We start from the raw sequence: 14,904 nt of genomic DNA, 5'->3' as shown, positions 1-14,904 counted from the left end.
CTATTATCAACCAAGCCTTTATTCAGTTTCATCCAACCAGGACACCACAAAGTATTGGGTATCCTACCCTTGAACAACTCAAAGGGAGATCTCCCAGTAGAGGAATGAGGAGAAAAACGATAGGCATTAATCCTTTCTTGGAGAGCAACCAACCAGTTCAAACCATTTGACCTAGCCAATTGTATAGACTCTTTGAGTGTTTTGTTCACCCTCTCAACTACACCATTGGTCTCAGGATGATATAAAGAACATCTCTTGTGCACTACACCACATTTTTTTAAAAAGTCAGAAAACAAACTAGAACAAAACTGAGGACCATTATCGGACAATAAACTATTAGGAAAAGTCTCCCTTTTAAATATATCCTCCAAAAACTTAATGACAGAGCTAGAAGTAATATCTCTAACCGCAGACACCTCAATCCATCAGGAATACAGATCAATAAGAACAATCAAATACGGGGTGTCAGACACACCACTAAGTGGACCTAAAATGTCAATAGCAACTTCATCCCAAGGGTAACTAGGCAAAGCTCTGCACACCATAGGCATTTGTCTAGTTTTTAAAATCTTGTCACTCGCACAACATTCAACACAATCCATGACTAATCTTTCTACCTCTAAATCCATGTTAGGCCACCAAAACTGCAAACGCATCATCTCCTTTGTTTTAACTATACCCAAATGACCATTATAAACATGAGACAACAGTCTTTTCCGAATACACAAAGGAGGAACTAATTTTGTACCACGAGTCAGCATACCATCCGTGATAGAGAGCTCATCAGCTACAAGAGACCAGGGTTTATTCAAACGCATATTTCCCTTCAAGGAATTTATAACAGAAATCATCTCATCATCCTTCTCCAATTCACTTTTCCAAACACCTTCTTCCACAGCACCATCAGTGATCTCACAAACATTGATAACTTCCTCCATTTCATACATGACATCCTCCTCACTACACTCACTGTCAACCAATCTTGACAAACAATCAGCAGATTTGTTTACCACACCTGGAACATATTGTACGTCAAAATCAAATTCCTGCAAGGAAATAATCCATCTCCTAATTCTTGAAGAAATAGAATCCAACCCTTTCTTTAAGAACACCTCTTTTAAAGGCTTATGGTCAGAAAACACAACCACCTTGGTACCCCAAATCAAATTCTTAAATTTCCTTATAGCCCAATAAATGGCCAAAGACTCTCTTTCAATTACTGAATAATTTAATTCAGACCCTCTCAGGCACCTGGAAGAACAACAAATCAAAACTTCTTTTCCATCCTTCTTTTGAAGTAGAACAGAACCAAGACCCTTTTCACTTGCATCAGTAAACATATAAGTAGAAAGACCTTGTACAAAAGCATGAAGAGATGGAGCTTTTTTTAACTCATTCTTAATACACTCAAACTCTTTCTTACAGTCAGACGACCATTCATAGATGACATTTTTTGCTGTCAATTTTCTTAGATTAAATGACTTATCCGCAAAGTTCGTTATGAACTTCCCATAAAATTCTACCATACCAAGAAATGAAAGTAATTCTTCCTTGTTAACTGGCTCCTTAACTCTGTCAATGGTGTCAACTAATTCTTTTTTTGGAAACACACCTTGACACGTGATGCGATGACCAAGATAATTTACTTCTTCTAATCCAAATTTACATTTTTCTTTTTTAAAGACATTCCTGCAAAACTCAAGCGTTCCAAAACAGCACACACCTGGGAATTATGCTCCTGAATGTTCTTGCCATAAATCAAAAGATCATCTTGATAGCATTTTACCCCCTTAAGACTTTTCAGTATCCTGGACATAATACGCTGGAAAACGGAGGCTGCCGATACGAACCCAAACGGCATCCTCCTGAACTTGAACATACCCATGGGTGTAATAAAGGCAGTCAAATCTTGAGAGACTTCATCTAACTCCACCTGGTGATAGGCAGAAGCCAAATCTAAAGTAGTAAAGTATTTTGCCCCCTCTAGTGTACCAACCATCTCATCAATGTTTGGAAGTGGAAAATGATCTACAACCACCTCCTTATTTAAAGCACACAAATCAATACATAAACGAATCTCATTATTAGGTTTTTTAGCACTAACTACAGGTGCCAACCACTCTGTGGCCTCAACAGATTCAATAATTCCATTTTTTATAAGTTTCTCAATTTCTTTTTGTACACTAGCTTGTTGAGAAAGAGGAATTCTTCTTACCTTCGCTACAACAGGAACAGCTCACTCCTTAAGTCTAATGTGATGTTTGTACCCCTTCAAACATCCTAAACTTTCTTTAAAAACATTGGGGAATTTATCAGAAAACATGGTCGACATGTTACCTATCTCTTGAACTATAACTTGAGGAGACGCATTAGGATTGACTTAAACACCAAGATCACGCTGATGTAACCAACTCAACAAAGAATCACCTTTTTTTGTTACATATACTTTCCCAACTGTCATGCGACTACCCAATTCAAGCATCGCTATAAAGTAACCCAACATTTTGATGGGTTTATCACCATAACCCAACGGAGCAACATCACATTTGAATAACTTCACTTTTCCCTTATAATACCTCAAAAACATTTCCTCATCAATCATAGTAATATGTGAGCAAGAATCAAATTTACAATTGATCATCTCATTTTCAACAGAAACCAAATGAGAGGGATGATCCATTTTCTCACAATTAACTTGAAATGTCACAGTTTTCACTCGTAGTTGCGACCATTTCTTATTTGAACTCTCACCAGTGAACATTTTGGACCTACAGAACTTCGCAAAATGTCCTCTTTCCCCACAAGTGTTGCATAAAGTTTTTAACGCAGGCCAATTTGAAGAATTAGCTAAATGACTAAACTGACCAAATCTGAAACAAGAAAACCTATTTCCAGAATTAGTATTAGAAACATAAGACATATAATTTTTCTTCTCTATATTAACATTAGTTTTTTGTTTAACTTGACAAACAACTTCTTCAACTTTACCTTCACTTTTAGTTTCTACTGTAGATGTCTTCTCCTTTTCACCTTTCAATTCTTCTACACATTTGGTCATATGTTCCACCTGTTTTGCAATAACTAAAACTTCATCCAGTGGTGGTTTGTCCTTCAACCACAATTCTTTTCTTATGTTGTCATGGGGACATCTCAAAACAAATTGGTCTCTTATTCTCTCATCTAAAGTTTGACCAAAATTGCACGAAGAGGCTAACTTCCGTAAGACAGAAACATATTCTTCTACAGTTTCATCTTTCTTCTGCTCCCTTAAATCAAAATGATACCTCTCCATTATGGTACTTAGTCTTGGTAAATAGTGCCGATCAAGTTGAACAATAGCGATTTCATATTCATTTAGATTCCTTTGTTCAGCCGCACTGAGTTCAGGTAAATGTTCTAAAACTTCTTGACCCTCTCCACCCAAACAATGTAAAAGTAACAAATGTTTACGCTCAGCACTTAAATTAGTTCCACAAACTCTTGCATGATTTGCAAAAAAAAATTCTCCACTTTTTCCATTTAACATTTGGTTCACCAGGACTGGTCAAGAAAAAAGCTGGTTGCGTAACATTTTGCATCTTTCTTTAAAGAAAAAATAAAAAAAAAAAACTTTTTTTTTAATACAAGTAATGTTTCTTAAATTTAAAAAAATATATATAATGTCTGAATGTTTTTTTAAACCCATCCTCGTCGCCAATTTATGTGGTGTCTTTTTGTTAATGAATAATCACACTGGAAACAGATAGTCTTCTGCGTAGGTTTTATTAAACCTCAGCCACAAACGCCCAGAGTCAACTGACTCCAATCACAATGAACATTCCAGAATACAGAAGGATAGAAAAGAACCAAGAAACGTAGGTATGAGATAAATTAAAGAAACAGGGGAAAAATAAAGAGGGAAGCATATTATGACAGTATTGATGCACGTTTCTCATGGTCCAAGCTGCAAAACTCAGAATATTGAGTTTGTTTACCTCACAAATGTTCTGGGAGGTATTATCTGTGCAGCAAAGAGTGTGGAAATGTTGGCTTGATTACAAATAGCCCGGGAAACATAATTTACAACGAATGCATTTCTACGCAAGACGTTTACTACGAGGCACTTACCACGTAAACGTCTTTTCCACGCGTATGCCTTCCACGACAGTCTTTACCACGCAAGATACACTCCGGTCATCCTACGTTCTGCGTGTTACACTCCAGTCATCCTACGTTATGCGTGTACGTCTAAAAAGTAGTCCTTCTTTTATTTTGTTTGAAGTGTTTTCAAGCTTGTTTCTTTGGTTGGTCGAAGTAAGGGCTGCTGGTGAAAGGCGTGCGGCTGACAGGTAAGTAATCTACTTTGTATTTATTTTTTACGTTAATACGTAATATTTTAGTGCACTTAAAATGAAATGCATATTTTTTTTACGTAATTGATGTATGTGACATCATTGCTTTGTTCTGCACTTGTGGAAGCTGAAGACAGCTAAGCTAGAAACATTGAGCAGCCCTTGCTTCTCTCTAGAGCATGCCTCAACTCTAATTCTATGTGCAAGGCAAGCATATTAATAGTGGCCTTTATCTGTTCCCAGCTCGATTGCGTGCGTTTAACATACGGCTCAAAGTCAGAGCAGCAGCATTTTTAAAGGTTGTGTTATCTGTAAATATGCTAATATGGTATCCTGGGTGAGACATGCTGTATAGTGTAGGATTCCCACTAGTGGTGCCTTTGTGGATTTTAGGAGGCCATACAGATTTCATTTTAATTGCATCATCCTTATTTTAGACTTCATGGGCTTGAAAAGCAGTTCCGAATTTGCTTTTTTGAGGACCTATTTCACTTGTTCAGTAAGGTGAGCTGGTCCCTGGTGGCCTTTGGCTTCCTGGCTGTGTGTTCCATCTGGTGAATTTACTTTCCTTACTTATAGGAGTAGGATGCTTGGGGTATAGGGGTATTGGGTGGGGTAGTGTTTTAATACCCAGGTTTTTTTTCTTTGTTGAATAAAAAACCCTGAGTATTAATTTGTAAGTTGCTATTCCTTTTTTTGTGTAAAACATGAAGTATACTTTACATGAAATTACTGTGCTAACTTTTAGGAGTGTGATGCTTGGGGTATAGGGGTATTGGGTGGGGCAGTGTTTTAATACCCAGGTATTTTTTTCAACATTGGAAAAAATACCCGAGTATTAATTTGTCAGTGGCTACTTCATATTTATTTGAAAAACATGAAGTATATTTTACATGAAATTACTACGCTAACTTTTAGGAGCGGGATGCTTGGGGTATTGGGTAGGGTAGTGTTTTAATACCCAGGTATTTTCTTTCCTAATTGGAATAAAAACCCTGAGTATTAATTTGTAAGTGGCTACTCCTTATTTATGACAAAACAAGAAGTGTATTTAACATGAAATTTCTACGCTAACTTTTAGGAGCGGGATGATTGGGGTATAGGGGTATTGGGTGGGGTAGTGTTTTAATACCCAGGTATTTTTTTCAAAGTTGAAAAAAATACCTGAGTATTAATTTGTAAGTGACCATCCTTATTTATGACAAATTCAAGAAGTGTATTTAACAAGAAATGTCTACGCTAACTTTTAGGAGCTGTATGCTTGGGGTATAGGGTGGGGCAGTGTTTTAATACCCAGGTATTTTTTTCCTATTTGGAAATAAATACCGAGTATTCATTTCTAAGTGGCTACTCCATATTCATTTGAAAAACTTGAAGTTTACTTTACATGAAATTACTACGCTTACTTTTAGGAGCGGTATGCTTGAGGTATAGGGGTATTGGGTGAGGTAGTGTTTTAATACCCAGGTATTTCTTTCCTAGTTGGCAAAAAATCCCTGAGTATTAATTTGTAAGTGGCTACTCCTTATTTATGATAAAAACAAGAAGTGTATTTAACAAGAAATTTCTACGCTAACTTTTAGGAACGGGATGCTTGGGGTATAGGGGTATTGGGTGGGGTAGTGTTTTAATACCCAGGTTTTTTTTTTCTTTGTTGGATAAAAATCCCTGATTATTAATTTGTAAGTGGCTACTCCTTATTTATGTGAAAAACAAGAAGTATACTTTACATGAAATTACTACGCTAACTTTTAGGAGCGGGATGCTTGGGGTATCGGGTATTGTGTGGGGTAGTGTTTCAATACTCATGTATTAAATTCAAATGTTTAAAAAATGTTGTACAATCAATTAACATTATAAGCAATGGATCAATGCAATTATTAATTACATCATGCACATTTTATATCTTTGCAAATCAAATATATAATAGAATCTAAGATTAAATAATGAATTAAGAAAATAAATTAAGACATTTTTTCAGTTAAAAAATGTATTTATTGAGAAAATATTAAAATATTTTTCAGAAAAATGGATCAATATATTTTTAATAACGCACAACAAATATTTATTTTAAAGCAAAAACATTAGTAAATATTTTCTTAATATGATATATTAATCCTTTTAGAGTTTAGTTTAATCGTTTTAATAGTCCATTTTAATTTTATAGATACAACAGCTTCAACAACCAACCAACACACACCATGACCGAACAACCACCCCCCACCACCACCCTCCACGCCTGGACCCCGATCAGCACCGAAGACACCATCCGCACGATGAACTCCATCCACTCCGGATCACCGACCGACCCCTGCCCTCACCACGTCTTCAACAAGGCCGACGCTGTCATCGCACCCCACCTGCGAGACATCATCAACACATCCTTCGACACCGCCACCTTCCCTGAGAGCTGGAAGCACGCCGAACTCAGCGCTCTACTCAAGAAACCAACAGCGGACCCCACCGAACTCAAGAACTACTGCGCCATCTCGCTCCTCCCGTTTCCAGCCAAAGTCATCGAGAAGACCGTCAACAAGCAGATGGCCGCCTTCCTCGAGACGAATGGATCCCTCGACCCCTCACAGTCCGGCTTCCGAGCCAATCACAGCACCGAGACCGCCCTCATCGCCGCCACCGATGACATCCGAGCCCTGATGGACAACGGAGAAACAGCGGCCCTCATCCTCCTAGACCTCTCCGCGGCATTCGACACGGTCTGCCACCGCACCCTAGTACAGCGCCTCAGCAACTTCGGAATCCAGGACAAGGCGCTGGAATGGATCATCTCCTTCCTCGACGGAAGAACTCAGAGAGTCCGCCTACCACCGTACAAGTCAGAGGCCTCCGAAGTCATCTGCGGCGTCCCTCAAGGATCCTCTCTGAGCCCCACCCTCTTCAACATCTACATGAGCCCCCTTGCGGCCATCGCACCCCAACACAACCTCAGCATAATCTCCTACGCCGACGACACCCAGCTGATCCTCTCCCTGACCAACGACCCCACCTCCGCCAGAGCCAACCTGCACGAAGGGATGAAAGAGGTAGCCGAGTGGATGACGACCAGCCGCCTGAAACTGAACTCTGACAAGACGGAGGTCCTCATCCTGGGCTCTTCACCCTCCGCCTGGGACGACTCCTGGTGGCCTCCCGCCCTGGGCACCGCACCCAAACCGACAGACCATGCACGCAACCTGGGCTTCATCCTGGACTCCTCCCTCTCAATGACCAGGCAAGTCAACAACGTCTCCTCGGCGTGCTTCAACATCCTACGCATGCTACGGAAGATCTTCTGGTGGATCCCCACCGAGACCAGGAAGACCGTCACCCAGGCCCTCGTCACCAGCCGACTGGACTACGGCAATGCCCTCTACGCCGGCACCACCGCCAAGCTCCAGAAGAGACTCCAGCGGATCCAGAACGCCTCAGCCAGACTCATCCTCGACATCCCACGAACCAGCCACATCTCCGGACATCTGAGAGACCTTCACTGGCTCCCCGTCAACAAAAGAATCACCTTCCGCCTCCTCACCCACGCACACAAAGCCCTACACGACCAAGGCCCGAGCTACCTCAACAGCCGGATCAACTTCTACGCTCCCAAACGCCACCTCCGATCAGCCAACCACGCCCTCGCCGCCGTCCCCCGCATCCGAAGAGCGACTACAGGAGGAAGGTCCTTCTCCTACCTGGCCGCCAAGACCTGGAACTCCCTCCCGACCGACCTCCGCCTGACCCAAGACCACCTCTCCTTCAGGAAGAAGCTGAAGACCTGGCTGTTCGAGCAGTAGCAGCACCCCCCCTCCCCCAGCGCCTTGAGACCCTACGGGTATGTAGCGCGCTCTATAAGTGTCATTGATTGATTGATTGATAGTCACTAATTGTTTCACATTTGATTCTGTAGTCGGTGGTTCCTCTCAGCATGCAATGGCATGAAGACGGGGTCCGGTTAAGTTTTGTTCTTTTTTTACCAAATACATTATAGCATTTGGAAGGTACATTTACTGTAAGGAAAGTTCTGTACGTTAATTTCAAATTCTGTGGTGAGTATCATTTTTTATTTTTATAAACTACACTTTGATCCCCATGCAGGTTGCCGTAATATACACACTTTGGGACAATTATTTTCAGACTAATGAACTTTGAAACATTCTTTTATTCATACCTAGCCTTACTTTGTTAATTTAAAAAAAAAGAAATTTAAATAAAAGTGTTTCAAATTAAAAAGATTGATCCAAAATTGATGTGCCATCAGTTAAAAAAAATATGTGCTAGTTGGTAAGATAGCAAAAGTAATTTTTTTTTTTATATTTGGGTCAATTTTGAAAAATGTCAATTATAACTTTTGGGTGATGTGTAAAACAGCCGATTAATTCACATGTTAGAAATGTAGAATATATGCAATACTTTCAAGGTAGTCAGACATGCCCAATAAAGGAAATTGTTGGAGTTTTGATTGAAGTCTTTCAGTCATCTCTCGGCTACGTCGTGTCACTCGAGGATTTAGCATACCTGAAAGTGACTGAGCCATCCTCATTTCTTGAAAACTTTGTTCTTTTTTTAAAATTTCCAAGAAATGATAAAAGTTTGGATGACTCCTACCTATCGATTTTTTAAAAGAGTTTTGCCATCCTTCGATGGAATTGTTTGTTTTTGCTCCTCCCTCTAAGCAAGTTAGGTAGCAGTTCCACCACTCAATGGGGAACCTTGGCTTCCTCCTGCTACCTGACCTGCAAAGATTGCCAATCCAGGTTCCCTCAAAATAATTTAAAAGAGGTGTCAATTTCTCTTCATTTGCTATATAATAATCTGATTGTACAATTGCAGTGTAGAAGTCATCTACAAAATCAGGAGGAGCAAAACACAAAGCTGTTAGTTTTTTAAGCTCATATTGTAGTTTGCTGTCTGACACATAATCTTCTGCTAAGGATGTTTTCTGTATTTTTCTCCAATACGCCTGGGAAAAGTGAAAAAAAACAACCTTGAATTTGGGTGTCTGGATATAGTTTACAAATAGTATTAATCATTTGTATCTCAAAATCAATTATTACTTTCCGAGGACTTTTGTTGAGAGTTTTGGTTTTTATAACTGATAAAAACTCAGTGTAAGTGGAAGATTGTCTGTCAGGCAGCAAACCAAATTCTAAGGGGTGTGGTTAATATTGCCATGAATAGTATTAATTTGGGTAAAAGGATTGGGGGTAGATTTAAATGTGCCGTCCATCATCCAAATTTCTGTATTTTCAAGAGTGGCCATATTACGTGTTGTAGAAAAGATTAGAAGACGTTTTTGAGTATTATCATTATCATGTAAAAGGAAAGTTTCATTAGTAAAAGTCACAGTTAGTTCTGGGGGGATGTTAATATCGGAGAAACTTTGTGGTCTTATTGCATGTGGATTGATGGCCTGTTTTGTTCTTTGATGAATCATGCGCCTTAAATTTGGGATTGTGGGCATATTACTGGCAACATGCATGGAGATGTTTTGTGCTACTTCCTGTAAAACTGAGCCAGAGGGTTCTTTGGAGGTGGATGCCATAAATTTTATCTGCTGTAGATTTTCAATCTCCATTGCAGAGGCAGAGTGGTTATGCTCTGTGGACCTCTCCACTATGTCTCCCAGAGTAACCGCTCTGCCTTTGCAATGTGATAAGAAATTTTCTACGACCTCCAATGACTCCTGGGCACAGTAAATGTAGCCACCAAATTTTAATAACCTGTTAGCCCTCTTAGATTGAACATAATTTGCTTGGCGACTTGAATTATCTGTTGATGATCCTGTAAATAGAAGAGGGTGATAAATGAGTTTTCATTTTTTTAAAACTACTTGTGTTTTTCTGTACAGAAGATTTATGGAATCTAAATAGAATTACAAAAATTAAGATTTTTCCTGTTTTAGAATAGATGCAAGATTTAGTTTAAACAAATCAATAAAAACTAGATTCAGACACTTTAACACAACTGTTTACACCCATATCCTTAACCACACATGCATTATAACGCATGGGTGGTTACCACTAATAGCCTTTATCACGCACACATTTACTACGAGATACGTAGTAAAGACATGTGTGATAATGGAAATTTAAAAAGGGGGGTTGGGGGGGTCTCCCCCCCCCCCCAAAAAGCCTCTTCATTGTGATGTGAAAGCAATCAGCGTGGTAAGTGGAAATGAAAAGACACTTCCACTTCCTCGTTATGATGTGTAATGGGGGGAAAGGGGTATTTATTAAAAAAATAGAGAGCTGGTGAAGGGGAGCCACAGGTATTTGGAACATTGTCTTTGGGGACATAGGTCAGCCCCTGCTGTGGGGTGTTTACTGTTCAACTACCCAAAAATGTTTTACCTGTTTTCTCTGACCCTACAGTGGCAGGGATCGGAGTTATCCTTTATCCAAAATATACCTTTATCATGCCTGCGTTTTCAATGAAAATCATTGTAAAGATTTGGTTTTTAAGGTATTTTTGTGGTAACAGTTATGCATGGTAATGGAATACGTGTTGTAACTCATGCGTGGTAAAATTAAAAAAGGGGGCTGGGGTGCCTGCCAATTTCTGCATACAAATACAGGGGGGTACTATAGGTACCCCCCATGTGCACCCCCCACCCCCTCCCCTTCACCCAGGATTGCGGATTTTCTGCATATTTAAAAAAATTATTTTCTGCGGCGGGTTTTCCGCCGTGGAAAAGCATGTGGAACTTCACAGCGGGGGCCCGTTGCGGGCCCCCTGGGTGAAGGGGGGGTGGGGGGTGCACATGGGGGGTACCTATGGTACCCCCCTGTATTTGTATGCAAAAATCGGCAGGCACCGCATGGTGCCTTCCGCTTTCTGTATACAAATGCAATGTATGCATTTTTACCATTGCGGCATGTGCAGCTTGAAGCCGGACCCGCCGCAATGGTAAAAATAGAGGATGTGACCGCCAGGTTGGCGGTCACATCCTAATTTCACAGGAGGGAACTCCGCAGGCTTTTGGAGGTTTCCTCCTACTCAGGGGTCGCGGACGGATGCAAGTCCGTCGCGATCCTAATGGGCCCCTAAATCTGGCTCCCAAACCTTGTACAACACCTACCCTGAGGTAAGTACACAGAGGTGTAAGAGTAGTAAATCTGTCTACAAAACAATGACCATCATATTCCCTGAGCTAAGTACCAGTCTGATTAAGAATGAAATAGTTTACCAATAGACAATGGCCAAACATCTTTCCTGCAGAAAATTAGTTTATACCTTACTTTTTTTTTTTAAACTGCTTCTCTATCCGATTCAGTATAAAGTAAAATAATTATATATTTTAAATTTCAAAACCCATGCATTTTTATATTCAGTCGAAATATTACAAAAAGACTGAATTTTAAAAACACAAGCATTTTAATATTAAAATATTGACTAGTTACTTTATTTATGTTCTTTGCTCTCTACTCATCAAATTAATAATAATTTATTAGTTACTTTTCAATTTGAGTTAATTCTAATCAAATATCATCTTTCATGGACATTAAGGGGGCCATTATGAGTCCATCCGCGACCATAGAGGAGAAGGGAACCTCCGCATGGCCTGCGGAGTTCCCTCCTGTCCAATTAGGATGTGACCGCCACCCTGGCGGTCACATCCTCTATTTTTACCATTGCGGCGGGTGTGGCTACAAGCTGCATTTCCGCAATGGTAAAAATGCTACATTGCATTTGTATTCAGAAAGCGGCAGGCACCGTGCGTTGCCTGCCGATTTCTGCATACAAATGCAGGGGCGTACCATAGGTACCCCCCATGTGCACCCCCCAACCCTCCTTCACCCAGGAGGCCCGCAACGGGCCCCCGCAGTGAAGTTCCACATGCTTTTCCACTGCGGAAAACCCGCCGCAGAAAAGCATTTGTTAAAGGCCATCTTAATATGGCTGGCGGTGTCTGAGAGACACCGCCACCATATTAGAGCTTTTCCGCCACAGTTGTAAGCCAACCGCGGTGGAAAAGCTGCGGACGGAAACCAGGACCCGCCAGCCATCCTAATGTGGTGGTGGGTCTTTGGTGGGTCCGCTGCGGTTTTTCCGCATCCTCCGGACCGGCGGTGGCTTCCGCCGGCCCGGAGGATGCGGAAAAACCGCAATCGTAATAGGCCCCTATGTTTGGAAAAACTGTTTGGAAATACATTGCTTTTTGCAAACATGGTTTGTGTGACATTTTGACAAAATCAATCTAAAAAAAAGGAATACATATTTTCCTTAGTTTTGCAATATTTTTTTCAGTTGGAAGCAATTGTCACTCTCCTCAGATAAGTTCTGTTACGATAAAATTAAAATACATTTTGTAAAATCTTTTACCAGATTTACTATTCCTTTATATTATTCAATGTGTGTTAAAACGTGTACTTACTTTGGTCAGTAGATGGCAGTTACGTTCTAAAATTGAGCCTTCTTTCTCCAGTTGCTCACAACAGTGTTTACTCTCTAGTTAGCGGCGAACCACTGATAAGAAAATGGGGGACAGCTCTTTATATATGTTAATTGAGTGACAACTGTAATTTGAAATAAAATATGTGTTTATATCTGCTTTAAGAACGGGTTCAGATGGTGACTAAAAGTGTATTTTAAAATGCTTTTTTGTAAATAACAATTCACCTTCTTTGTCAAAATTTTCTTCCATCTTGCTTGGGGACACGTTTTTTGAGGGTCAGTGAAAGTGACAATAGACAAACGCTGTCACTACGCAACACATATTTTTTTTAACCTATTAGTATCATTTTGTTTATTTCAGTGTCATTTGTGCTTGATGGACGTTGGGTGCTTCATTACGTGGTATAATCCTTTGTTGTAAATTTCAGCGTGGTAAAACCTCTTGCGTAGTAAAATTTGCATAGTAAAGACATGCGTTGTATTTGTAAACGTGGTATAATCATATATTCAAATAGCCCACTTTTTGGTCTGGCTAGACCTCTTCTTACTACTACACACCATACACTATACAGAACATACAAACATACCCATATACACACAGAACGGGGCTTTTGGTCAGCTCTCTTCATCCATTGGCTTATTTAGATGAGCTCCCTTTCAAACATTGTGAGGCATTTTCCTCTTTCAACATGTGCTACAGATTGTGGAATGCAGCACACACAGAAACAGGAAGTAACAAGAAGAAATAAAGATATTTTTCCTTGATGCATTCCCAGTTCTATTAGTAATGGTAAATCTAGGAATGCGCCAAAATCCATGGGTGGACGTGTGGTTTGTATGTTCAGTACTTTTATGATCCATTTTATGAATCGAATAAAGTTTTGAAAATGAAGTGTGGACACACCCACGCAATGCCCATGGAATGCCTCCCTGGGGCAGAGTAACAGAACACAGCAGTTGATGCTGCATTACTATAGATTTATCAAGCCACCATGGCCATGCTGGCTTGATAGATCTGACTTAGGGTTTGCATCACTTTTGAGCCCCCATGCATGGTGCAAGGGAGACACAAACCCTACATAAATATGCACCCCACTTCTATATGACTGTCTGTTGCTACAGTTGTGGCCCCTTGCTCCTGCACATCCATTTTCCGACCCCAGTGCGGAGGTTGCTCAGAGCCAACATGGGGCGTAGAGGTGCTAAGTGAACACACCTCCCTCGGCCGAAGAAATCTCACCTCAGTCCTTCTCTGCTTCTAGGCTGCTCGCTATCATTACTTGCATGGTCTGCATGGCCTTGTCCACTGCAGCCCCGGACAGTGCCAGCTCACCGTCTCATTCTGTCAGAGAGGGTACAGATATAAGGGCTCTGGAAAACAAAGATGTGGGTTCAGATTTAGCTGCAGGTGAGTGAGAGGGCATCAGCCACAGTTTGGGTACAGATTATACCCCAAAGTGGATGATAAACTCTGCAATCTTCTGGCACGGCTCCCATGAAAGGTGCTTCCTCTTGTCCTGAGGGAAAACAACTGCTTTCACCCATGGCAAGATCCTTCAAGGTACACTCTCAGACATTATCCACAATCTCTAATCTACATGAACTCAGTAAATTAAGCATTTTTCTTCTTTTGGTTGTAAGGTGAGAGCAGCACAAGACCTTCCTTTATTTTCCGGGTTTGTTATTAAGCACCATAACATATCATAATGTGTATTTGTAAAGCGCAGGTTCACCCGTAGGTATCTTGGCACCGAATACCAGATGTTTATTGTTACTCAACTCAATGGGACTCATTGTATCCACCTCAGAAGGATGAAAGGTTGACCCTGAGGTCAAACACAGGCACCTGCAGTGGACGCATTAGTCCAATGAGCCACCAGACCCGGCTAACTCCACAGTATCCAATGGAGTCTGCGTATCGCTCAGGGATTTCACATGGAATAAGCACCCAGGCATTTCTCATACTATGTCATTGACTCACTTGTGATGGTTTTAACTAAATTGTCACAAATCTTTATACAAAGTTTCTTTCTGCGCAAAATTGATGTCATTGACATCAGATATTAGCTGGTGCAATAATATGTTTATGAGATAATTGCACTGGTTCACAACCATTCATTTGAATGTCCCAGCACATATTTATTGGCTGCATTCTACACATTTGTTAACCCAATCTTCTCACCCA

The 14,904-nt window shown here is 40.6% G+C and overlaps 1 pseudogene; it reads right to left on the bottom strand.

Annotated features, from left to right (window-relative positions):
- Nucleotides 1-8,709: 8,709 nt before the first annotated feature.
- Nucleotides 8,710-10,113, bottom strand: LOC147684080 (uncharacterized; annotated as a pseudogene).
- Between the last annotated feature and the right edge of the window lie 4,791 nt (nucleotides 10,114-14,904).

The sequence above is a fragment of the Lissotriton vulgaris genome, chromosome 11 (assembly GCF_964263255.1).
Source record: "Lissotriton vulgaris chromosome 11, aLisVul1.2, whole genome shotgun sequence".
NCBI lineage: Eukaryota > Metazoa > Chordata > Amphibia > Caudata > Salamandridae > Lissotriton > Lissotriton vulgaris.
This window is presented reverse-complemented; position numbering and strand designations above follow the sequence as displayed.